The sequence below is a fragment of the Podarcis vaucheri genome, assembly GCF_965113315.1.
Source record: "Podarcis vaucheri genome assembly, chromosome: 8".
Lineage (NCBI taxonomy): Eukaryota > Metazoa > Chordata > Lepidosauria > Squamata > Lacertidae > Podarcis > Podarcis vaucheri.
Genome location: NC_138766.1, coordinates 32724386 through 32751959, shown reverse-complemented (window position 1 = coordinate 32751959; position 27574 = coordinate 32724386). Strand labels below are relative to the sequence as shown.

At 40.6% G+C, this 27574-nt stretch overlaps 1 protein-coding gene across 5 annotated transcripts in view; it reads right to left on the bottom strand.

Moving 5' to 3' along the window:
• ATXN1 (ataxin 1) overlaps positions 1-8810 on the bottom strand; it is a 142189-nt gene extending 133379 nt beyond the window's left edge. For all 5 annotated transcript variants that reach the window (XM_082234326.1, XM_082234327.1, XM_082234325.1 and 2 more), the window contains exon 1: positions 8720-8810. The gene's annotated coding sequence lies outside the window, so the exon portion shown is untranslated. The remainder of the gene's footprint in view (positions 1-8719) is intronic.
• Between the last annotated feature and the right edge of the window lie 18764 nt (positions 8811-27574).

Here is a 27574-nt window from a genome sequence, read left to right as displayed (position 1 = left end):
AACGCCGTTTACCTTCCCGCTGGTAAGCGGTCCCTATTTATCTACTTGCACCCGGAGGTGCTTTCGAACTGCTAGGTTGGCAGGCGCTGGGACCGAACGACAGGAGCGCACCCCGCCGCAGGGATTCGAACCGCCGACCTTTCGATCGGCAAGCCCTAGGCGCTGAGGCTTTTACCCACAGCGCCACCTGCGTCCCCTACAGATTGTTTAGCTTATACCTAAATCTGGCACTGGTGAGGGGGTGGGAATCAGCTTCATAAACTATAGTTTAAAGTTCGGTTGTTTCAATTAAGCATTGTGAAGACTAATCACAGTTTTTCCAGGTTTGGATGACAGAGCAAGTGTTTGTTAATCTAAAACAAAAACAAAAATTATCAAACTCTTTGTGCCCACATCAGAGGATGAGGTGGTTGTGCATGCTCACAACTCACTGCTGTTTATTACTGTAGCACCAAACTATGGTTTTACATTACTGGTCCATTCTGACTTCATTGTGCCAGATACAAATATCCACAAGAAGCCTCAATTCCTTTCTGCTCCACAACCAAGATCACAAGGACGAAGGACCTCACCACCACCACCACCACCACAAGTAAGCAAAGATGAAGACTCACCAGGTAGAGGAAGATTATGTGTCAAGGGAGGACTCAATCACATTAATTCACACCCTAAGATATGCAGAACATCCAAACACACAGTCACTTCCACCCCAATTCCTGCAATATGGGTAAACTGCTTACAGGCTTAAGAACATATCATGCTCAAAAGGCTGCAGCTGTGTCTTCCACAAAGGAGAAAGGGGATAAGGAGAAAAGGGATAAGGAGCAACAAAGCACAAACTCAAGTTACCTACCACCATGCACCACAGAATACAATATATTGACGCCCTAAGAGATGCAGAGTATTCAAACACACAGTCACCTTCATCCCATTTCCTGCAATATGGGTAAACTGATTACAGGCTTGACAAACCCATTGTACTCAAAAAGGCTGCAGCTGTGTCTTCCAGAAAGCAGAAAAGGGATAAGGGGCCACAGAGCACAAACTCAATTGACCTAGCACCCTGCACCATAGAATATAATCTAGAACACTGCCCCTCACAACACTGCTGATCAACTTCACTCATTTATACTGCCGACCTCACAATCATCATCTATCCTTCCTTGTAGGATCAGAGCCAGGACATATGGCAGCAGAACAAATAGCAGCAGAAGAGCTCCTGTGCAGCTACTTCTTTTGGTTAGAGCGGGGTGCTTATAATACCAAGGTTTCAGGTTCAATCCCCGAATGGGACAGCTGCATTGCAGGGGGTTGGACTAGATCAGGGGTCAGCAAGCTTTTTCAGCAGGGGGCCGGTCCACTGTCCCTCAGACCTTGTGGGGGTCTGGTCTATTTTTTTGGGGGGGGGGAGATGCAAGAGCACCACGAGCCCCGGTGGCTGCTTACCCATGTCTTGCGAGTGGCAGGAGCTGGCGGCGGTGTCAGGACGATGAGTGGCACGCGAAAGGGCTCCAGAGAGGGGCTGCTTAAAATGGCAGCCGCTCAAGCGCTGCTGCTGCTGGCACCAACAAGGCCCAGCCCCCTTCCTCCTCTAGGCAGGGCAGGCAGAAGCCAGGAGGAGGGAGGGAGGAGGCGGCGGCACCGCAGCCGCCGCTGTGTGAGGGAGAGGAAGGGAGAGGGAAAGAACATGCGTGCTTGCGATCCACATGGCGATTCCCGGACCGTCCATGGGCTGGCTCCAGAAGGCAATTGGGCCTGATCCGGCCCACGGGCTTTAGTTTGCCGACCCATGGACTAGATGATCATCAGGATCCTTTCCAACTTTACAATGCCATGGTTCTATTATTCTGCCTACAGCCGATCAGTAAATGTTGCCTCAAAAAACTGTCTCCCATCAAAGGAATTGTCAAAATGTGACTCCTAGCCAAATGTAAACTGTGGAGTGGAAGCCTGGTATTCACTTGTACATACGTAAAATGCTGCTTGAGATGCAGTTAAGTCAGGGGCAGAGTGCATTGAGACCAGTGCATGAGAGGACACTGGCAGAAAGAGCAATATGTGTAACCACCATTCATGTTTTCATTCTCTATTAAACATAATGCCTGAAGAGAGATCACACTTTTGGGTTAGGAGTTAGGAGTGCTCTAATTCATTGTCCAACAATGCAATATAGTTATCACGGTAAAAAAAGGGGGGAGGGGGGTTAAAACCAAAAGGCCTTGCACATATAAACTTTATAATTATTTATTTCTTACAGGTTCATTTTCTCTTATGTGCAAATACTTCTCTCTCTTTTTGCTTTCCCTTCCAAAGTCTCAAGTTCATGGTTTTGTTTTTCTGCTGTGACTGCTTATCATGATACACACCCAAAATAGTAAATGGCTCTCAACAGCCTTTTGTAGCCATTTAGGTATTTATGATGTTTATCAATGCAAGAAAAGGATACAGAACACCTTGGCAGATAGCCAGCTGAGGAAATGATTTAACAATATTTTGCTTCCAAACATATTTGTCTGCAGGGCTCACTAATTCTTGCAGATGTATACCGTCAGCGACTTAAGATCTTGAGCCAACATTAAAATCAAAGAGGACTGTGTTCATTTTTTTTAAGCATTGTCAAGCAATGTAATGCTTTAAGTCAAATTAAAAATTATTACTACTAATAATTCCTATGTAAGTTTAAGGGGTTCACATTACATTAGCCATGTCTACATAACATTACAATGACTGCATATTGTACTACAAGCTTGCTCTTGGTTAGTTCTTTGGGCTAGAACTAATTGCAGTCAAACTATGAGCAAAGCCTGTGTTTATACAGTAGCAAGCTGGAGCCAATTCAATATTTTTTTCTGGTTTTAGCTGTCCCCTTCCCATCTATGTCACTGAGAAGGATTTCTTCATCAGCCAAACTAAAACGCCACCCTTTTCAAAATTATTTTTATTCTCAAGAAATGCACCATTGCAAGCTTTACATTGCACAACTTTGCTAGAATTGTAAAACTATGCAATAAACAACACCAATAAAACCCAAATAGGCTTGTGTAGTATATAATCAAACCAGGTATGCATCTTACCTGTTGGGTAGCAATTGCTCCTAGGATGAATAGCCAAGTGGCAAACTTTCCCTACCTCTCACCAGGTGATTGCCCTTTCAAAATGCATACTCTTTTTTAACTCTTTAAAGTCAAGAGACTATGAAAGTGTCATGTGGAACATTCAGCAATGTCACACAAGTAGAGGGCTTGAAACCCGAGCCCTCTGGACCTATATAGCATAGCCAGGAAAACTCTTGGGAGCGTGAGCAGAGTGTGTGTCCTTGAAGACTCATTCACATAGCACCAAAATATGGTTTAATGTTATGTGTGCACATATTTATGTGTGGACTGGAAAAACACACACCACTGTCTTTGGATGGAGAGATGTGAAATCAGTGTACAACATGGATAGAACATGATGGGCATACATTTCCACAGTCCAGATAAGTCAATAATTATACAGAGCACAAAGCTTACAGTTGGTTGGTGACAAGATGAACCCACTAGATCCATTCTACTGCAAATGTTTTACCAAAGTTTCCTGGCAATTAACAGCCTTAACAACGAGGGAAGAAGAAATCTGAATTGTCTTTGCTCGTGTTTCTTTGCTAAAAAGACACATACAGATGAAAGAAATGTTTGGAAACCCTCCAGAGTTTTTGGGAGAACGTATGTCAAAACACTTCACCTTCTGCAGTTGTAGGCACAGTAGACAAACATTACTTCAACTTCTAAGTTATCTACACTTACATGTAGGCTGAATACTAAGAAAAAATTCAAGAGTTACAGCTGATTCCGAGAAACATACATGCATGCGCACACAACAAACACAACTCTGGTTGCCTTAGTAGAACCTCAGAATCAAATGTGGTAAAATAAGAGCATCTGTGCTAGCTTTTTAATTATTTCTTGCTGATTATGTAAACACTTCAAGAGCAATTATCTATCACCTTCAGAGGCTAGGAAGAGAATCTGCAGCTGCAGGAGACACACGCCACCAATACGTGACAATGTCACCACACCTGTGTAATTCGTGTAACTCATAATATTACATATCAATGGTGATGTGAGAGAACATCTGGTTGAATCTTTCTGCACCTGTCAAATGTAAGAAGACACACTGGTGGATGATGGAAATTCTTATGGTAGTGCATAAGATAATAAGCAAAGACAAATTGCTTCACCAAGGCGTATCAAGCACCACTGAGAATGTTGCATACATCTGAAAGCACATTTCCCTGCCACCTAGAACACATACTACTTACACTGGAGACACTCTTAACTAGGGACAAGGGAGGTATTCAATTTGGTTTTCATTTTAATTCACACCAAATTTTATGTTGGATGTCTCCAACCAAAAGACATGTGCAAAAATGCATACATTAGAGGTGACTTTGCATGCATTAACAAAAATAAGGAAAAATGCATTATATCAGATAGAACGACAAACAAAAATACTGTTGTGAGTTTGGGGTGGTGGGGTTAGTCTGGGTTAAAATCCAATGGAGGATTCCATTGTTGAACTAGCCAGGCAAGTTCCTTTGTGATACAGTTTGTTCCAAAGTACCGGCCAAGTTTGGTTGTTAGTATACTGTCCAAACAACATTCCAGCTAAAGATCAGTTAATATATGCTCTTTAACAAATCTGTTGTTGGTTTTTTTAATGTTAAAATTGTGATGAAATATTTATGACATTAATACAGTCATGACTTTGACAGGTTGTGCTAATTACAAGTCTCGGGTGCATGATCCAATCAGTGCCAGAGTATGGCAATACATACATATAGCCCCCACGCCTGCACATATACCAGTAGTAGATCAATAGGGCAGGGAGAATCTCATGTGTGGTGGTAGAATAGGGGATGCACCTATGCACTGGATCAAGCCAGTTTACTGTTATGAAACAATGGTAGCTACCAGCATTATGCAAATATAAATATATGTCACAATAATTCAAGACACTGAATTGCTCATTTTGGTTTTTATTTGGGACCCCAGTGATAGCCCAAAGAGTTATACTATTTTAAAATGAAATTAAAAAAAATCAAACATAGCAACTATAAAACACAAAAGTACGGTAATTTTGTAAACGTAGGTGGTGTGCCTGATCCTAAATGAAGGGTGCAAATATGTTTATTATCATAATTTTAACATTCCCCCCCCACAAAGGATTGCTCAAAGGATCATACAAATATAAAAGCAAACATAAAAGAGATAATAATCCAACCATTAACACACCATTTTCAATTTAACACAAATACATCTAGATTTCTGCAGACCTGAGGAGCAAGGCTTGGGATCCCCTCACTTTGCCTTTAATATCAGATGACATCGCGGCACATTTAAAAGGTGTGTTGCCACCTTGACTTCATGGAATATATGACTATGGACATATACTAAAGAATTATTGGTGGTTAACTGATATGCCAAACAATTCTGAGCTACACAAACTCTCTCAATGAGCCATTAAGAATCATTCTGTACAACTGAAAAACCAACTAACAATACATCAGTCCAACAAAATGTATTTCATTGACTCTTTGGAATAAACACAGCAAAACATTTCCTAGTTAAAAATGTTAGCACAGGACTATGAAGGCATGGTAGAAACAGGTCTCATGCGGTATTTCAGCCTCTCTCTTGAAGCATGGCATTTAGGTACAGGTGTTAAAAGGTGAGCTATGGGTAGTCACAGACCACACGGCTCTGAAATGTGGCTTTTTAAAAACATATATTTGCATCTAACACAGGAGCTAGGGAATCAGAGATTGCCAACAGTGGAGACTCTCAACGAAAATGAATGCTGACAACGAAAAATGGCTCTGGTTTCCGCCCTCCTCCCCCCAATTTTCTCTCCAAGACTATTGATATTTAGTACTACTGAGCCACTCCACACCTCTTTCAAGGCAAATAATTTTCGCAAGGCAGATGCTTCATCGGAATGCCCCCAAAACAGTGAAGTTGGTGCTGGAATTCCCCAGAAACAGTTCTATGCTGTGCTGAAACCAAACACCTGTTTGCATTCTATGGCTACTGCACTCTGCCAAATTAAAGCAAAAGCAGCAAATGCAGTGATCAGAACAAAATAGCTTGCAGTGATTTCTACTATTTTGCCACGTGTGAAAATAACAAGGCACTGTGTTTCTAACAAGGGAAAAGCCTGCAAGGTTTTTGTTTCTCTCTTCATTATCTTTCAACAATTGTTTCCTCCCAGGCCATGTAACAAAGAAAGATGAAGGTCCCCAGTTTTCTAATGCAATAAAAATAAAAGGACAGAGGATGGAAAGGGTGAAAGAGGTGAAGCATTTCACTACAATTCATACTGAGTTGTCTTTTTCTGTTTTTTAATTACGAAACCAAAAATAGCACAATGTAGTCTGAGTCACGTAGCTGCTAATTATGCTACTATTTCAAACATTCCAGTGTCATTCACAGCCATGGTGCAGAAAGAGGACTTTATTTTGTTCTAACCATGTCATTTAAAACCTTTTGTCATGAGGAGAATAGTACGAGCACAGTCAAAATATGAATACAGAGCTGACAAAGACAACTCAAAATTCTGCAAGGATGTTGATATTTTGATAAAACAATTCCAATAGCCACACAATTGCAGAAGAATATGCCGCTATAAGCCACCAACTTTTCTTGAAATCCTAGTACTCTACCGATGCATCGCTAAGCAAAGTGCCCCCTTGGTGTCGTTCTCCAAACCATTAGAGATTGTGTAGTCAGCTACCACCAATAGTAGGGCCAGGGTCCGTAGCTGCTGTCTTTGGGGAGCTACCATGGTCCCACCACCTAGATAGGGGCCACCCTTCCTGTCCACAGTCTGGAACTCTGAGCAGAAGAAAGTAAGCTGGGTCTAGCCTCCTTTAAAAAAAAACAACAACTTCCACAATGCTGTTAACATAACACTGATTAGAAGCATTATGGGAAATTTACATGGTAGTTTCACCTAGCTGCCCAGCACTGTTAGGAGCACGGCTGTTGCCTGCCACCAACAGTTAAGCCCCGTGTGGGCCACCAGCCAGCACTTTGCCAAACCTCCCTCCAAATCTAGAAGCAGCCCTAAACCAAGAATCAACTCAAGCGCAACAATTCTTATATGTTACTTCTGCATAGAATACAAGACTTCTGGTTGCAAAGGCCCCAAATACCTATTTCCTGAAACAGCTGACTTCAACGACCCCAAGGCTTGTTGAACATCCAGCCATAAGGATTCTGAAGCACTCAGAAAGCTTGCCCCCTCATTTTGTGACATTGCTGTTGGTTCTGATATAAGTATATACCTACTGTGATTTTTAATGAGGTTTTTTTTTAAAGGTGCCTATATCTTTTAAAATAATTTTGTTTTATGTTCTATATTTGAGACTTGTATCTTATGTACTGATAGGTAATAGTAGTAAATTAAATAATTAAATGTATAGCACAGCATTGCTCTTTGCAGTGCACATGAGGGCAGATCCCTTACAACTATGACATAGGGAAACAAAGGAAGGGACAAAAAATGGAGACAAGGGTAGACAGGGGAAGAAAGTGCAATTGTTTTGAGTTTCATGTGTTGAGGCTTGGCTATAGGCTTCATTGCAGAAAAGCATGTTCAATATAACAGCTGGCTCTTTGCAAAGCAACCAAGGAACAAAATGTATTTTTAGGGAAGAGCTACAAGGCAATTGCTCAGTTTGCTAAACTAGAAGTGTGGGAAGCAAGTGCCATGTTGGGTTTTACACAAACCTATTCTCTTGATCCATAATTCACTTATTCCACTATTCTCGGTGTGGTTAGGAAGCAAGGAAGAAGCTAGGATGGTGCCAGAAGCTGATTAAGTCAAGTTGCAATGTCAAACTCCCTTGCTTGATTTCCATTGAGTAAATCTGATGCAAAGTGAAAGACAGTGCTTCTCAAAAAAAAAAAAAAAAAATCTCTACATACTCCCATTTTTTCATGGGAAAATGCAGGGCTTTGGGCCTTGAGCCAATTGGTATAACTCTTGCCTGAAGCTCCTTCAAGCCTGGAACTGGTTCTGAATTTGCATATCCCTGCCATGCAAGCTATACATCCTACCTCCGCCCTGCTGTATGAATTACCACTGATACGTTCTGGCTTGCAGAGATGGACATATCCCAGCCCTGAAAAAAACTCCAAGTGGACATGACCTAAATAAAACTCTTGTGAATCTGTGCACAAGCACTGCACTTCTTTCCTAGCCCAAGCTGCTATTTGAGAGACAGACTCAAACAAGACAGTTCAGTGCAGTCTGATTTTCATAGCAAAAGAGGAACATGCAAGCAGGGAGCTGCTGTCACTTTCCTCCTTGCAGCCCCCTCTCCCCAAGCTCATTTGCTGTATCAGGAACTTGGTCAAGAGAAAGGGAGAAAAGGCACCTGAAGGGACAGGCCATAGGAACATAAGCTGTGGTCATGGAAGTGTGGTGAAGACCACCTGCCCATGCACTTCTTTTGCTGTTAAAATCTGTCCTTCTTCCTCACATCCTCATCCTACATGATTGGGAAAGGCCAAAGTTCAACACACAAAGACTTGCCACAATCAAATCTAACCCTCTAACTGATCCTTCTCCTCCATACATTACAGAACATCAGCATAGCCTCTGAGACACAAAAAGACAAATTAATATATAAAGCAATTACAATTTTCCTTGTAACCAAACTACTCCCATTACTTACTTCAAACAGCAGGAGTGTTCCTAGGTGCAACCTCCTTTGGCCAGGTGCTGCAGCACTTTCCCCTGAAGTCTGTGCATTAAAACTTGTTCATCAAGGATGCTAGAATTAAAAACAAAACAAGAAATGCTCAGAGAAGAAATGTCACTTCAAGTGGTTGGCAGGGAAATCCCTGCACTATCCGCAATGTGTTTCTGATAACTTTAAGAAAGCTAGTTTTGGAACCAGAAGTGGGGAGAAGAAGTGGTCGTTTTTGTGGATTGTTTTTCTTATCTTTGCAGCCTAAATGGATTTTTTCAAACACTGCCTGTTAGCATGGTTGTTCACATTCTTTGATGATCAACTGCTGATTAAACAGACTATGAACACATAGAAAACAGGAGTAACCACAGAGAAATCTGGAAAAATAATCACTCTGATAAGCGACATGGATGGTGCAGTAAGAAGGTAAATCAAATGAACTACACAATCTTCGTTCCCCAATCTAAAGGTTACCTTCACCCGCCTCACGCCTCTGCTGCATTCAACACCTCCTTCATGACCACATCAAAGATCAGCTTAGCAAGCATCAACCTAGAGTCTACTCTTCTTTACATGATCAGTTTTCTGCAATCCAAGCAGTGAGAAAGGGGGCTCTTCTTCCTGTGTTGATCATTTAACACTATACTGTCACCTATCACTGTTTCTTTAGACTGCCAAAGAAGTAAACAGTGTTCTTAAAAGTATTTTAATCTTTCTTCTATCCCTTCAGCGGAGGGTGAACTCACACACTGTACTCTTTTTGCAGTTGCACTGGGGCTTACCTAGAAAACTTTTTGTGTGTGTTCTGCACACACTTCTTAGCTGTTGTAGGAGTTCCAGAAAGTTTCCATCAAGGGAGCACAACCGCTGTAAGGAAATGTCATTTCCCCAGAGCTCAAAACACAGCAGATTGTTGCTTGGAAAATATTATCTCCCCACCCCAAACCAAGTAAACACTCATTGCCTTATCAAATAAAGCACGAAGTGTTGTGATATGTGTATCACAGGTCCCTATTTGATGGCATCTGGGATACAAAAGGGATGAGACAAAAGTTGGGGGCACTCTTTGATCACAGTAAAATCATTTCCCCCTTTTGGAAGCTTTTGGGGATAATATCTAAAGAGTGTGTGGAAATGTTCATCTATTCAGACTAAGGGCAATGCAATGCAGGAAGCTTTGCCCTTGGCTGCAGTCATCACATCACCAAAACTGATGTCATATAGCACTGCAACCTTGGAAGGCAAATGAGGCCACCACCTTGCTGAAACTAACCAGTTCTGGCCAGTAACTGGCAATATTTTGGCTCCTACAAAAGCACAATGTAGCATTCAAGTTAAGTTTTTTGTAATTAGGAAAGTAGCCTATTTAAAATGAATAAAGCCATAAGTAAGCATCAGTTCACTGCTATATTATATGAGAGATCCCCCCCCCCAGAGCACGAGGATTAACTTCAGTAATAAATGTTGAATATTTACATCTCTCTTCCTTCTACCCTTCCCTCTCCGTTATTCTTCATCTCTGCCTTTTGCTCTGTCCCCCCACCCACCACAATTATTCATTTTTATCTACCTGCAATTCCAGGCCCCCTCTTATTATACACACCATCTTCCACCTGGGTCCTGTCAGCGCACAACTGTTTTATTTGGTTTCCAATTTGTCAGTACAGCCTACAACATAATCTCTTGTCATCACTATTTGCTTCAGCTCCTCAGAAAGTTAGTTCAAGCACAACAATCTGCCTGTCTTTCACAGTGAAAACAGATGCAAAGAACTTCTTCAACTTTCCTGCAAGCCCTTTCACCCCTTTTCATTGATTGTCTGTACAAACCCTTATCATAAGGTCCACTTTTGGGTGTCACTGTACAAATTATGAGAGAGTAAATCAAAACATCTTTGCATTGTAATGCTTGAAGATTTTTAGGTTAATGGGGCAATTGGTTCTTTTCAGTGCCATGAAAACATTTGCAGTTGTTCTAGATATTCTGCTAGATGTATCCCCCTAGACAGATCACTTATAACCTTGGGGCTGTTTATTGGACTCATTAGCTTTGCTTTATTGTACACTCCTTTGTCTTCCGGCTTGATATCTTTCTATGGTATAGTGTCTTACATTTCACAATGAAAGAGCATTCAGTTTCAGCTGCCTTCAATTGATAGATCAGTCCCCATAGAGAGGTTGACTGCATCTTCGACTGAATTCTTGCTTCTTTTCACCTTATTCTGAAACCACATGGTGTATCCAACTAAATCATACTCCACTTGGACCTGTCAAAATCCATGACTTAACTGGATACCATCTTATGCCTATATGGATAAACACACATCAAAATGCTAGCTGCTGTTCATTACCCTAATAAATATTGGCAGCTCTCATGGCTTTCTTACAGCTGAATTATATTAATCCACATATTCACCCACTCAAAGGAAAAGCTTCAGTCTAATGCTTAATAAAACTGTTAAAAACATTTGCTGGGTCATGCCTGCATTTTCTCTACATGCTTTCCAAAACCCTCATAACAAAACTGTTCTGTGGGAAACTGAATGAAATCCTTCTGTCATGGGATCATTTTACAGCTCCTAAATAAGATATACTATAGCTGCCTCACAGTTTTACTACCTCGAGTGCTATGTTTGCATACTATGAAAAGTAGCTTATCAGCAGGAAGCATAATTTTCGGTTGCCTAATTTGGATTGGTCAATATTTCCTCTCCCTGCAACTCAGCATTGGGTCAGCAGACTCACTCACCAAATCATCCAAGTTCCCTGAATTTCTTTACACTAATTCTAAAACAACTGATGCAGTTAAAGGTCATGTTGATTTATACATACTTGTCAAATGATATAAATGATAAATATACCACAGTCAATAAATTACTTGTAACAGACAATTAGCAACTTCTTCTGTAACTTCCAATGTGTCTCATTCTACAAAAAGGGAATATGATGTAAGAAAACTGGGGTGGGGATTGCATTGATGAATGCTCCCCCACTTAAAAAAAAAAACCAAACTTCCTGCAGAGGCAAATCCAGATATCGAGGATAAAGTAGGAGCTGAAACCTGAGGTAAGGAGTTCCTAAATGACTGTGCTTCACAGTGTGCACTACTGACATTGTGTATATTATAGCATTTTCCTCTTTTCATTTGCATTCCCACTTCTACACCATTATTTAATTTAGTACCACAATATTCATGAGCCCTGCAATCCAGTGACTCAACTGATGGAACAAAAGTGTGTCACGTGGCAGAGAAAGTCACCAGAGGGTTCCCTAGGCTATGCACCATCTTTAAAACAGTTGCAGTATACAAATAATGGGGGGAAATTGCAGTGTATCAGTAACAAGGGAAATTCTATTTAAAAGTTCTCTTTGAAATTGTATCACTGACTTTTCACTTCTCCACTAACCCCAGAAATAATGCTTACTCCCCTTCCACAATTTATTTCCCCCCTCAGTGTATTAATACAACAACAAGACACAATTCAAGTTAAGCACCTTACTATCTACAATATACAACCTACAATATACAAAACCCAAAAGATAATACTGACAGTCTAGAACTGTTTCTGGTGAACCATGTTCAGCCACTGGTAGGGGCACCATGGCCTGTCAACTCCTGAGCTGGGCTTCTGGATGGAAAGTGCTGCCCTCCAGAATCTCTGAAGGGGATCCCCCTATGAGATGGGGCAGGGTGCCCCTTCCTTGTCCCTTTCTCCTAAGGATCTGGCTCAATACCTCTCCTACCATCATAAGTTATGACAATTACTATGAGGTATGCAAGAATGCACAGGACCAAAGTTAATCTGCCTGTGGGCAAAATTCCTCCCCAACCCTAAAAACAGGGACCAACAGTTATTCATAGCAATGCCATTAGATCACAAACCCTCCCCTGATGGAAGCAAGAGGTAAAGTAAACAACAAAGGGTAGGTAGTTTGAAAAGTCAATTGAAGCAGAAGTGGAGCAAGCAGGCAAGGGCCAACTTTTATGTCCCTGGAGCAGACCAGAGACAGCACAGACTTTGGTCTGGTCCACTTCCAGGCCACACACCCCAGGGAGACTAGAATGATGCTGATTGGCTCTCTGAAGTCTTGCCCTGTTTGTGTCTTCCTGTGCAAAGTGTTTCCCAGCCACGCTGGAGTCTGAGATGTTGGCTGCTCCCCTGCCACCATGCCAAGCTGGAAATGGGTAGCTGGGTTAATCTGTTGCAGCAAACAAAGGGTGGCACCTTAAAGGGGTGTTACAAGACTTTGTTGTTGTTGTTTTCACATTCTAAGTAATACTACATGATGTATCAAGGAGGCAAAGTTGGGCACAGTTCACAAGTTAAAGAAAAACATACAAAAGCACACAAGAAAACCACCATCAGGACTGGGATTCAATGTCCAAAAGGGGTCAAACTACACATTCACTAGATACAGAGCATACTGCTATCCATCAGTTTTTCCCTGAGGAACCCTCTTTGGTAAAGCAGTCTACGGGGACGGGAGGTTCATCTCTTCCTTTTCCAGTACAATTGACAAACACCAGTTTGTATGGCTAGGAGTATTGCCCTCCTATGATACAGGAATGCTCTCCATCGAACAACTGGAAACATAAATTCATGGGAGGAAGAATTCCATCTTTAAGGAAGAAGAAATGACAAAGTGAACTGAAACACACCTGGGAAGTATACCAGACTTGAAATCAACATGGATATCTAGTTCCCATGGGCGGTATCCAACGTGGTAGTTCTGTTAACACAATGGTTTTTGTTCGTGCCTCAGATTTCCCCACCCACTATGGATTTGGAGAGGGATACGAGAGGAGAGGGAAGTTCCAGAACTGCTTCCTGGGTTACTGCCCTGGGAAGACAGTAGTAAGTTTGACAGAAGTCCTGAAGAGGAAGCTGTTCTGACAGAATTGGCTATATATCCCCAAGGCTAGCTTAAGGTCCAACAGTCATTTCTTTCAACGACGACAACTATTTAAAATACATGAAACATCTTGTTATACAAGACTACCGTAGCTCCCAATTATGGCTAGATCTTGGTGTGAAACAGCTCATGTATATGGAAGAACATAAGCAAACAATATACATTATTCAAAGGGATATGTAAGCCACAGCTCATTAAAGAGAAATATCAGCCATCTCCACCTTCTACCCTAGCACTTCACCCTTGTCTCCTGAAAATATCACCCTCTCATGCTGAGCTGTTTATGCATTTTGAAAACACAAATTATGTCATTAGTCATTTTTTAATGTGACGGTAAACTGCAATTACATAACTTCAAATGTTCACAGAATATACCTGCGGCAAACACAGCCAAGTAGCAGGAAGGGGCTTAGCCATAAGTAATTATTTAAAAAGAAAGAAAAGGAGATCAGTGGATTTCTTATGCACCAACTGCTCCTTTTCTTCAGCGGCAGCTGTTCATGGTTTTTAACACTGGTCCCATTCCCCAAACCAGATCTCATAAGCAATTTAAGGGAAAGGATGCCTTTAAACATAGGCAGAACACCATAGTTTTATTACTGAGAAACATACATTATTATGTATGTGGCCACAGACAGATGTTGAGACTTCCTTGTGAGAGGGGAAGAGCATGACTTCCAAAGTTGAGTTGTGTCACAGGACATATTGAATTTGTACGTTTGTTTTTTTAAAAAAAGGAAGAGATGCATTCCAGTTGCTAAAAGTCAAAACAAGTACCGTATTTTTTGCACCATAACACTCACTTTTTTCCTCCTAAAAAGTAAGGGGAAATGTCTGTGCGTGTTATGGAGGGAATGCCTACGGGTGGCATGCCTACGGATTTTCCTCCTCTAAAAACTACATGCGTGTTATGGTCGGGTGCGTGTTATAGAGCGAAAAATACAGTACATCAAAACTTTTAAAATATTGGGCAGATTTTCATATGTTAGTCATATTAGGCAGAAGCTTTAGACCACATTGATAATATTATGGGTTTAATTTGAGCCAGATGCCCCAAAGGTCAGTGTGAGGCATTATGTAAACTCATGACATAGAAAGGTAAAGGAAAGCAAAACACATTTTTCACTCCCTTTTCAACCTCTAACCACAGCCTTGAACTTAGCTGCCTAGTAATGGCTTTGGGACTGAAGGAGAATTTTGGGAACCCAATCTGCTCCTCTACCCTTTAAGCTATGCAGAGTAGAAGGAACATGCTTATGAAAATTGGTATTGAGTGACACTAACCACGTGGTATGCACCTCCGATTCCACCTTCCCCTGGAATATCTTAAATTGTAAGTGGCCTGTCTTTAAAAAGGAATGAAATGTACTTTATTAACATAAGGAACGGTTTGCATGGAATGATAGTGATTTTATAACAATAGGTAGAGTACCTTGCACCACTAAGTAATCTCAGCCAGTCTTCATAGAACTGATATTAAGGAGAATATCTTCCAGGTTGGGTTAGGGCAGTGGTTCTCAAACTTTTTGCTCGTGCCACACCATTTTTAAAAATCTTTATTATAAAGGAGTCTTCTCCAGCACACAGTCTGAATGGCAATTCTGTATCATAACTAGGATTGCCCTCACCTGCCACACCAGTGTGGCACACCACACCCTTTGTGTTAGAGGGAAAGGGAATCCATCAGTCTGACATCCACAGCTGACATACAAGAGATATGATCACTTTCAATGAAGAGGAAGACTAAAATAGAGTTTTATTTATATACCAATGTGCATTATCCGTATTTTGCATACAAACAATTTCAGGAGTTCACAAGTGCAAGATCTCTCAGGATCTCCTAGACCTCCTACAAGGCTCAGAGAAGCTTGGAAAGCCGTGTGATGTTAAACCTCAGCAGTAGTAAGAGAGATTCCTCATATCATTCTCCAAGATCCCGAGATGGGCAGGATCAGATTCATTCACATGACCCTGCCCACTCATCAGAACAGCTGCAGAGGTCCAGCTCATGTGCTCACCATCAAGATTGCTGAGCACAAGCAATGGGGCCTTCACACTTACAGAACTCCCTCCTGAATGAATTACACTTGGCCACTTCAGTGCAGGCTTTCAAGTGGCCCTTAAAACCACCTCTCTTCCAGGCTGACTTTCCTTGATATGTTTTCAGCTACGAAATTCTGAGCTGCTCCTTAATTTGGAAATCATAAGGCTTTACCAGGCCTACAAAGTCTAGATGCTGTTTCATGATAAAGTGGTATAATCATCAGGTGGTATAAATCATCTCCGTATCAGTGTACACTGCTTTGTGAGGGCATGGCCCCGAAAGGTGGTTTATGAAGCTGTTTAATCGCTAAACTTCTACTGAATTATGTAGAGGTCTGGAAAGTAATAAGACAAGATGAATTGCAAACCTTGCCATAGTTCAGTGCTTACAGCATTAAACTCTGCCACCTTCATTTTGGAATTGGGGAAGTAGGGTGGAAGTTTACCTCTGCAATTCTTCTTGAACTTTGGCGACACAATGAGTGGACCCCTGTATATTTCTATTTAGGTGTTTTTTTCCTGTAAAATCCTTTGGAAATCTGTTAGCAATACCAGGTTAGCACAATCAAATATATAAAGGTGAACCATTCCTGAAGCTACTCCCCCTTCTGCAAAGTTTACAGATTTTCATGTTGCAATGCTACAACCTGTAAAATAATTTTCTAAAGGTGTTCCCAATCTCTTCTTGTTAATATGACACCACCATTCATTTTCTTTTTTTAAAAAAGTAGCAAAAATATTAGACACACTTAAGTCTTCAATTTGTCCACCAGAAGAAAAGCAGCAAAAATCTTATTTACATTACTCAAATCCCAATTTTAAGATATGTATTGTGACAACAGCTTCTGCAATGGTGTATTTACTCTAAAGTTAGCAGAATGCTCCAAGCTACTTCAGGACTGTTTTTCAAACTATAGCAACCAGCACCTTTTGCGTGACCACCAACACTGAAATTGGAATACAGGGTTTTCCCCCACCTCCAGAGATGCCAGAGTTCATGTGGCCAAGGTTCTCTTCATCAAATGAGCACAAGGCTAGATGACTATCAGAAACTCAGGGAGGTGGGGGAAATCCCACAATCTTCTCAGGGTATGTGACTACATATAGACAAGGTTTCTGAAACAATAATAGCAACCAAAAACACTAACGTCTTTTAGAATAGCAGTGACAGATATACCAATACAAAATTATTATTTATGGTGCATTAACTGCTGGAAACACAATCAGCCTCCTCTTCATGCAAGTGATGAACCAAGTCCTAGAGCCACCATTACTTCTCATTGGATGTAACCAGAAAACTATGGGCAATGGCTTCCAAACAAGCCAGGGCATGAAGCCATGGTTTAAAGTTGGCTTATGACTCCTGCTTTGTTTGGAAGCTGTGAACCATAATTCCCAGTTTGTAACATGAGACTATGGTTAACTGTGGCTTCCCAGTCTGTTAGCCCACTCACACAAGAAAGAGGTGGCTGTTTGTGGGTACATAAAACCCTTGCATATCCTGGCTTAATAAACCAAAATTTGATCATGTGAAAGAGATGTATACAAGGCTGCAACAAAAGGCATTTTTACCTAGATATTTAATTGAACAGCTCAGCTTCAAAGAATGGGAAGATGAAGGGTTCCAAAATAAAAGCATTGCAACATACCCACAATTGTCATCATCACTTCCAGGATTTCGAGCAGCAAGAAGGCACTTGAATTAAATTACCTAAATTAAAGTTGTAATTCCATCTTCAGTCTGTGATGATACCAAACACCCTGGTTGAAATTTCAGACTTATTATGAAGTGGAATACACTACAGAGAGACAGTAATGAACAGTAAAGTTCATTGCTGAATTATTGCATATAATTAAAAGTACGGTTTCTGCTATACCCATGCTTAAAGTATGTTAATAATAACCTAAGAGAGAACTGCCACTTCAAAAACACAAATCATGCATTTCCATACCCAATGTGTGATACTGCATGTGTTGCTGTTTAAAAAAATTATACAATCAGCACCTGATAGAAAACTATCAAACACTTGGTGGAACCCAACTGCTATGCTAAATATAAAAGACCCGGAGACACTTAATCAAGGATGACAGAAGTCTGCCAGATAACAAGATAACCCCACGGACCAAAAATCAATAATAAAAAACTACAACTGCAATTCTTAGCACACATTCTAGGAACTACTCAATAGGATTTACTTCTGAGGAAGCACTTTGCCCAACAAGGCTTTGAAGACTACTAGAAAGTAGTTCCTATAAACCAAGTGCCAATATACATATATTGAACATATGTTCATGTTGAATTCACACAAAGCATACTAGGGAATAAGGTCCGCTATCCTAGAGGAACTTAATTCCAAGTATATGTATCTATGTAAGGACACAGTCATTACATAAAAGGCACAGGAACAGGTTTCCTTACTTGAAAACTGAAACGAAATTCAAGGACCAGTCCACACAACTGAAGCCCAGCATTACTGTACTACAAGCACCATCACCCCTGACTACTGACTCTGCTTGCTGGGGCTGATGGGAGTTGTAGTCCAACAACATGTGGAAAGCACCGTGTTGGCTACCCCTACTCTACAGCACCGAACCAAGTTAGGAGCCAGCTGCTCCATTACAGAAGACAAGAAGAGAAAGAATTGTTTCAGATATCTATCATGGGAGATACAGAGCATGGGCAGGAATGCTGGGGCAAGAACTCCCAAAATGGCCACATGATCAGGGATTTAATAGCTGATCATCAGCCTGAATCTACATTGGGCAACCTACCAGCAGGTTCAAAATACGGGTTACAAACATGGCACTTAACAGCTAAAAGAAACCAGTAAAGTGATGCATTGAGTTTCCTGTGAGAGATGTAACACAACCTGTCCTCCCCACATTACTGCTAGGGCGTTTGGAACTGTGCATACACACACAACTGACTGGCACCCTGTCTGTAATAGAGAATATGGCTAGCTAAGGGTGGGGGGGCATCATTGCTTTTTGCCCCATTTCTCCAATCAAGCTTTACAATTTAACGAGATGAATCCTTTCATTTCTCTGACATCAGGAAGCATCATGTGCAGCATACTACTCACAGTTTAGTAATTAATGCTTCGACTATTAAGAAAAATGTTTTAAGATTTTAAAAAGCTAGCTAACTTAGGAACTTTTACACAATGCATGGAAGCCATGAACTGTAGCAAAATAAAGATCTACAAAGCAAATAAAGTGAGTGTGTGTGTCAGAGAGAGAGCGAGCACATAATCACCTTGGATACTGAAAAATCAGAAGGTAAATTATAACTAGTTAAAACAAAACACATAACACCGTCTTGGGCGAAGCTGTGAGCATCAAGCATACCAATTTCAAAGGACTAAGAGAAGATGAGTAAGTATGCAAACCAGGTTCTACAGCAATGCTTTTAGTTGTCAAACCACAACAGAGAGAAAATGTATAAGAGTCTGTTTCACTAGCAATGAAGACAGCTCTTTAACTGAAGAGAGGTACATACTTCACAGGGCTGCTGCTAGGGAAACTTACTAGCAACAATAAAGTCAGATACTGGACTTATTCCCAAGAGTAAAGTACACAGAAGAAGAAGAAAACAGACACTGGTGGTATAAAAGAGCTGCAAGAAAGAAGTATACATACACAAGCACACACAATATTCTGAAGGAAACTCAAGAGTAGCCTAGAAGCTCTGGATGGGGATTAAGAGGAAGAAAGTTATTTCTAGTTGCCAGAAACAGGACAATCAAATATAAGAACAGCTTTTTGAAGTGTTATTTATTAAATTTGTGTACTGCCCTATGCCTGCAGAATAAAATCGCAATATAAAAACACAAAATACATAATCAAAATAAAAACAAGGACAACTCAATACATATACACGTACATTCCATATTTACTCGGGTCTAATGTGCCATCAAATCTAATGCGCATCTCACTATTCAGAACCTTGAAACCAAATAAGTATTTGCTGGCGAATGTAAATGGGCCATCGAATCTAATGAGCACCTTAATTTTTGCAACGTAATTTGGCCGAAAAAAGGTGAGCATTAGATTTGAGTAAATACAGTATGCATGTATGTGTGTGTGTATATATCCAGTATAACCCTTTTCAGCCGATCTATGCAAATCTCCAACATCTCACTACTTCTCTACAAATGTCTAGCATAGATTGATTTTGCACAGGACAGATCTGTCTGCAGAATGTTAAAGTCATGTGTGCACATACACATGAACAGATCAATGTATTAGCTTCATTAGAGTATTTACATATTACAGACTATGGCGGCAAGGTCCTCTGTGCTACCTACCAAAGGTTCGGGCTTGTTCATACATTTATGGGTTTTTTAAAAAAATGTCTGGGTTGCCGTTCCAAGAGTTAATTACAGCTGACATAGCTGAAACACTACAAGTTGGTCTCTAGAGGAAAGGGAGGAGAAGGAGAATTTATCTAGTGTGCTTCAATTGTTCTCACTACTTGACAAACAATTCAGGAATGAACCAATCTAATTCTGAAAACAACAGCAAGCCATGATACTGTATAAGCAGCATTATTGACGCTTTTTGTATCAATACAGTAAAACAAAACTTGCATTGGTCAAGGACAATTGTAGGAAATAGAATATGATTGAGACAGATTTAAACTTCTCAAGAATAGTGGAGAAAAAGCTGACCTGTCACAGGAGAACCTGGTTTTCATTTTCAAATAGTTACACAACTTGCATTTTTGTCTTAGATTGACAATTTATGTTTATAAAATATAATGGCCTGAATTGTACATTTTTCTTGATGGCTTCTCTAAAAACAGCAGTTCCTGATCCAGAGAAACCAATGTTGCAGTAAATGTCATTTATAATGTCAACCAACTCACATAGATGAGTTGCTGCGATATTATCTGCTAAACCACTTATGGGGATATACCCCGTCTTACTCCTGGTACCAAAAAAGTCAATTCACCTAGTATAAAAATTAACACAAAGCTATTAGTGGCAGTTGACATGTTGAATCTGTCAGAAATGAAAAAAAAAAATCCATCCCACCATTTCTTGATTTCTGGTTAGTTGAAGTATGGGTAATGGCTTATGGTATATGGTGAAACATGCATTTCATAACATTTAGTCACAACAATCTCCCCATGTTAGGAGCTAGTATCTCTTCCCTCATAAAATGGGCTGGTGGCTACTGTGGCAGCCATTTCTCTTACCCAAAAGCCCCCTTATCTTGATGCTGAATTATCATGTAGCATTGTAGCAAGGGGACTTTTGGGTAAAAAAAGAAGAAATGTTGATGTTTAGGAACAGTGCTACCATTGCAAAATAGATAGTGATGATTAGGGTACATTTCATTCAGGTCTTATTCTATGGGTGGTATCACCGTTAACTCCCAGGAACAAACCTAAGAAGCATAAAAGAGGCTTGGAAACATATGTTTTCCTACAAGAGAGCAAGCTACAGCTTTTTTTAGGCTTGCATAAAGAAGGATGGAGGGATGGTGATTTATTTTTAAGTTGAATTCATCTGGACTTTCATCATATGAAAAACAATCACTGTTCACTGCTGTCCTCTTCCATTAATCACATTAGAACAACATTCTTGGACATGTTCTCTTTACATGGCGGCCTCTCCTTCCAAACCCACTGGCAATGCCTTTAACATAGACAACCTATGCCCCACTTCCTCGGGTTTGGATGTCAACAGAACAGTTGGCTCTGAATGAAAATCATTACCTTAGAAGGTGGCAGAAGATCTAAGGAAAGGAAAGCTGGATGAATACTCTTCTCATCTACCACAGCTTGGGCTCAAACATTTTCACTGTGTGACAAAACAATTTTTTAAAAAAACAACCAACCACTTTTACAGCCCTGGACATTTTTTACTTTTACCCCCTGTGCTAATGTTGCTTCCTGAAGAATGCTTACATAAGACACATGACATTTAGTAAAGGAAACGGCACTGCTTTGTGAAAAATGTCTGGCAAGAACCTTAAGCGCTGACTGCGTTAGCTACTCTGTCCAATCCATCCATCTTATTTACAGGCATCAAAAGACAAAAGTGAGATTATCTACTCAGAGGAATGCATCGTGGTGTACTAGTATAGAACCTCTTCAAGACTTCTTTGATGAAGCAGCACAATTAAATATAATTTTAACGAAAATACTTCCCACAGACAACAAATGAATTGTCGCTGGATTTCCACACCACAAGCAAGAGATGATGGGAGCAGCAAAATGTACTGATGATTGTCCTGATTCTGGATAAAGGAAATAGGCATGAAGGTCACACACTACATACTAGAAACGGATACCTTGGACTCCTGCATCTGACCTTACTAAGGCCTCTGACCAACTCCAGAAAGCCAAAGTCCCTAAGACAAGTTAAGGGCTAGTTTGGCTCATCTCTTTTCCATTTACACAGGAAATAACCACATTCTGCCCTTGTTTCCCTAATCAGAACATCAAAATATAGTAGCCCTAATGCACGTTAGTTCCAATGACAAAGACTAAATTTACTCAAATGGCTAGTTCCTTGATGTATTGATGTATTGATATTATTAAAATCTGAAGCAGGTGGGACTGGGGCAGGGGGAGAGGAGTGGAAGATATGGACAACAGCATATCCTTAAGTCTTGAGAAGCTGGTAAGCAAGGAAGCCCTGCTGAGAATGTGTTGCTTATATTGTTGGAACAACACACAAACACTGTCGTCATTGTGGCCATATTTTTTAAAAACAAATCATTGTCTGTGAACACCTCTTCACAATTCAACATAAAATGAGATGTGTAGTTTCTCAGAACCTCAATTTCTGGAACACTTGCTTCCATTTTTGTTAAGAATAAGAGAACTTTATTGAGAATAAGTTACATTGTCAGCAGATGTTTTCTCAATTTACTTTCCCTGATAAGTCTAAGACTGTACTTTCTAGTACAGTCTGGAGAAAAATAACTCCCAAAAAACAAATTCACCAGTGGGAGTGGGTAAATCCTCTTGCAGAAAAATACTTAAAATACATTAACCATCCTCAACTAACAGCCAGAATGACATTCATGACAAAAGGCAGCTCCTATTTCCTCTGTTTAGAGAAACTATATTCAATAAAGGCTGATAGATAAGAGCTAGTGTTTTTCATGAATAGTCCACAGTACCAGGAAAATTCAGAGAAACGAGTTCTGTTCTAATCTACAAGGATATTGTGCTGATTATCTGGCTCTATGAGACTCAAAACTAACAGTTCTTATAATAAAAATCTGCATTTATCACAAACATCTAGATGTTTTATTACTCTTCAAATCATGCCTTGCCCCTCCCCTGCCTACTTTACTCCAACTTTTGCTGCTGGAACAGAAACACCTTAACCATCAATATTGTTTGCAAAGAGCGCATACAATTTGCACCTGTTGTTCTTTCTGTTTGTTGTTGTTATTTATATGCCACCCATCTGATGGGGTAACTCCAGCCACTCTGGGCAGCTCCCAACAAATTAAAACACAATAATACATCAAACATTAAAAACTTTCCCATACAGGGCTGCTTTCAGATGTCTTGTAAAAGTAGAATAGTTTTTTATTGTTCAGCTAGGGCAGGAGCCCTATATAGCAGCCTGTCTACCAACCTCTGATAAAGGTAAAAGTAAAGGTAAAGGACCCCTGGGCGGTTAAGTCCAGTCAAAGGCAACTATGGGGTTGCGGCACTCATCTCGCTTTCCGAGTCATGTGGCCAGCATGACTAAACCACTACTGGTGCAAGGAGGACAGTGACAAGTGCCAGAGCACACGGAAACGCCGTTTACCTTCCCACATCAGCGGTACCTATTTATCTACTTGCACTGGCATGCTTTCGAACTGCTAGGTTGGCAGGAGCTGGGACAGAGCAACGGGAGCTCACCCCGTTGCGGGGATTCGAACCGCCAACCTTCTGATCAGCAAGCCTAAGAGGCTCAGTGGTTTAGACAACAGCGCCAGCGGTGTCCTCTGATAAGCCTCTGTGTACTAAGCATGGGAAGATAAGCATCTTCTCTTCACTCTGACTTCGCCCCATAAAGTTACAACCTGGTTAATGCTGACAATGAAAGGAGGAAATTCACATGGGAAGAAGAGGAAAGAAGGGTAAGGGAGCCCATAAGCCCACATTCCACTCCCTATCTCAAAGCCATGGTTGAAAGATTGGAAGTATTATGCCATTAACTAGGCCTGAAGACCAACTGGAGATGAAATAATTTTTAAAACACGCAGGTACATTAATACTGTGAGGCTGCTGGATCTACTGCAGCTCAAGATCTCAAGAAGGGGAGCAGCAAAAAGTTAGTTTGGGGGGAATAATGTTGATTTGCGCAATTTTCCTCCAGGTTAGCTTTTCAAACAGGTGCAGCAACATCAGTTTGCTAGAGAAAGTGAAACAGTTTTTGGCCTGTGCTCATGTCAACCTTTCCTGTTTAGGAGGGGCAACCTCTAGACTTCAGCTGCTTTGCGCTTTAATAATAATAATAATTCTTCGTCATCTTTGCCAAAATAAGCTCTCTCTTCCAAAAAGATTTCAATGGAGTTAGAAGGCGTGTCTTATTTTTCTTCCACAAGCCTCCTTATTTATAGATTAAAATGTTGGCAGGTGCGCTCAGGAAAAGGAGCTGCAGGGCTTAACACGCTGTGAAAAAGCAACAGATTTGTTCTAACAGATTAACAAACTGAAAGGCTGAGAAAAGTTGTACTTTCGCTTCCTTACATATGGTTCTTGTTTGTCAAAATGCAGTTTTATGGAAATAGTGACAACAAGGGAGTGCACAAAGCAAAATGAAGCATCACAGCCAAATCCACTAGAACAGTGGGGATAGGCCTCGGAGCTTATACTGAAGACAACAAATGCCCCAAATCAAGTCTCTAGAAAGGGAGTGTGCATTTCTAAGGACGTTGCACACATTAGGACAGGAAGGTGCTAATTTTTATGAAAACAAACATAATATTTGTCACTGCCTATCTTTTTGAATCTTGACTGCTGGCCGGTAACTTCCTTTTTATGTCTTGGTTCTGGGGAAACTTCTACTTCACCAATTCACAGTGTGGCTTCTTTAGCAAATTTAATGGGCTAAAACTACTGCTGCACCTCGCCCTGCCCTACAGGGGGAAAATGACTTTTAACAGAATCAACAGCACCAACAAATTACTATGCAAACCTTGTAACTTGTTGGCCATACGCATTACATCAGGCCACCCCTCTGGGTGGAATGGGGAACATGGGATTTCTTAATACATGCTCTCATCATAAGCATGTGAAGACTAGTAGTACAAAAGTGCTTAATATTTTTGCTTTGCTTTCTCCGGCTCCTCAACAATGGATGGGAAATACGGCATGAAATCAAGAAGTATGCCTATGTCATAACATTAATTTTATATTTCTTGAAAGAGATAAATACCAGAGCTCAAGAATTAACTTAAACCAAGAACTGGAGAAGTGTTGTAGGTCAGTGGTAGAGAATATGCCTTGCACGCAGAAGCTCTGGGGTTCAAACCCTGACATCTTCAGGTACGGCTGAGAAAGAGTCCTGCTGGAACCCTGGAGAGCTGTCAGTGTAAACAATACTGAGCTAGATAGGCCAATGATCTGAGCTGTTCCCATGTTCCAACTGCAAGTGATCCACAGAACTTGTTTCCAATATCTAGTTCACTGCTGCAAAGTGAATAGCAACAAGGGGTGTGTGCGGCAACAAATAGCATTGTATCCTCATCCCTTTATTGGTGCTCCTGTTTACGGTCTAGCCAGCCGGACAAGTGGCGTAGCCTAGGGGGCACAGGGGCAGTTGCCCCAAGCACAACATGGTTAGGGGCACAAAATTTCAACACCCAGTGCTGTCTCAATACAGCTGTGCACTTCTGTTGCTGCGCTCTGTTGAAAACAGTTTCCCCATGCAAACCAGGAAATGACATCTCCACACAATGAAATAGCTCCTTATCTCTGCGGCTGCAATCTCCCGAGTGATGCGGATGCTGTTGGGCAGTTGAATATGCATGCCTACACACACACCCCACGTGGCCCTGGGCACTGGCAACTCTCACCACGCCACTGAGCACAGACATACATACACTCCTCCAGAATATGATGAAACTTTAAAAGGAGTCAGTCAAACCAATTCATTCTTTTTCCACAGTCCATATCCCAGTTTCCTGTTCCTGTTCTGCGACTTCTGGAAGCTTCTAAGTATGTTGTCCTCATTGGGTTACTCCTAGATAGCTTTTTGATGCTCTGAATGTCTGTATCTCTCAAGGTTTCCTTGAGTATATCTATATATCTCCTTCCATTTCTGTGAGCATTAAATTCGCAATCTGAGAGAGTGATGATGAAGTTGATATTCTTGCTTAAAGATTACTGCATCTCAGCTCTGGCTAGCTTCTTTTCACACTTTGAAGAGTGTGTGTTTGAAGCACACATGAATGACTTTCAAGCCTTAACAGAAAAATATGTGGTCTCCTAGCAGTAACCCGTCTTTTTCTGCAATGTGTAAAGTGTCCCTTTTCTGAAAAAGATAAACTGGAATATATTTTACTAGCTCAGGGAAGATTCTCTGCAGGTAGGTTTATGAAGAAAGAAAAGTTTCACAACAACAAACCATTCTGCCTGTAGACAAAACTCTATGTATTTCTAAAAGGCAAACAAAACTATTCTACTGACATCACTAAGTAAAATCTGTATTAGATGATCTCGCCACAGCTATCCATGCTTTGGAAAATGTGATTTCTCTAATATGTTAATCTAAGAAGTGTCTGGAAACTTCAAATGAATCAAAATACCATAGTCAGGTAGTCAGCAAAAACTGCCACATTTCCTGAATTTTAAAGAACTTCGGTGGCTTCCAGTTTGTTTCTCAGCACAATTCAAAGTACTAGCTTTCAATCCATAAAGCCTTCAACGATTTGGGTTCATGAATCTGAAAGGACTTTTTTCTCCCATATGAACCTGCCTAATTCAGATATTCTGCAAAGACCCTTCTAATGGTCTCCTTCCTTGAGAAATTAGGTGGACAGTCAGGAAGAGGCCTTTTCAGTGGTGACATAACCTGCAGAACTCTGTTCCCAGAATATTGACTCTAGCATATGCACACCTTCTAAGATGGCACACAAAGTCTATCCTATTTGCCTGAGCTTTTAACAGTGGTCATGGTTTACCCAAGTGATCTGATTCTATTGTCATCTCTGCTGCTCTTTTAAGTACACTTTGATTATGATTCTTTCGTATTTAAGATTCTAATATTTGTGTGCACAAATGAGGCTAAAGCAAGCAATACGCACATGCAATAGGAAGGTGTTAGACAAACTGAGGTAACCCTGAGATTTAGATTAGGAAAAGAAATTAGATAAAGATCCTAAGGAGGGGACCTACAAAAAAGTTCAAGGATCACGGAGTGCTAGCCATCTAAGAGAAAATCATTAAATATCAGGCAGACACACAGCAGACTAACAACTGGCTATTTAATATAAGTGATTGCCCAACAGAAGTCGGGCAGAAACAAAATCAATATTTCACAAATTCTCAAGAGTTTGTTTATTAAAAAACTGAAATGCATGAGAAGCATACAGATAGTATAGTATTCTGTAAAACCAATTAATTTAAATTGCCTCGGCTTCTCTGGAAATCAATTAGTACATAATTTCAAACACATATGATCAATTTATTTTGAAAAATCTATTTATAGCAATAGTCATCTGAAGCATTCCAGTAAGATTTGATATATATCAGCAAAAAAAAAAAAAAAGTGCAGGCAGAACAAAGGGAAGAATATATTTTGTGCATGTTGCTACTGACACACTGTACAGCTACTCTGGGTGTCAGTATCACATTTATTGTTATACTGTGGAGTCCACTGCTATTTTGGATATGGTATAGGTTTCTTAAGCAACTTCA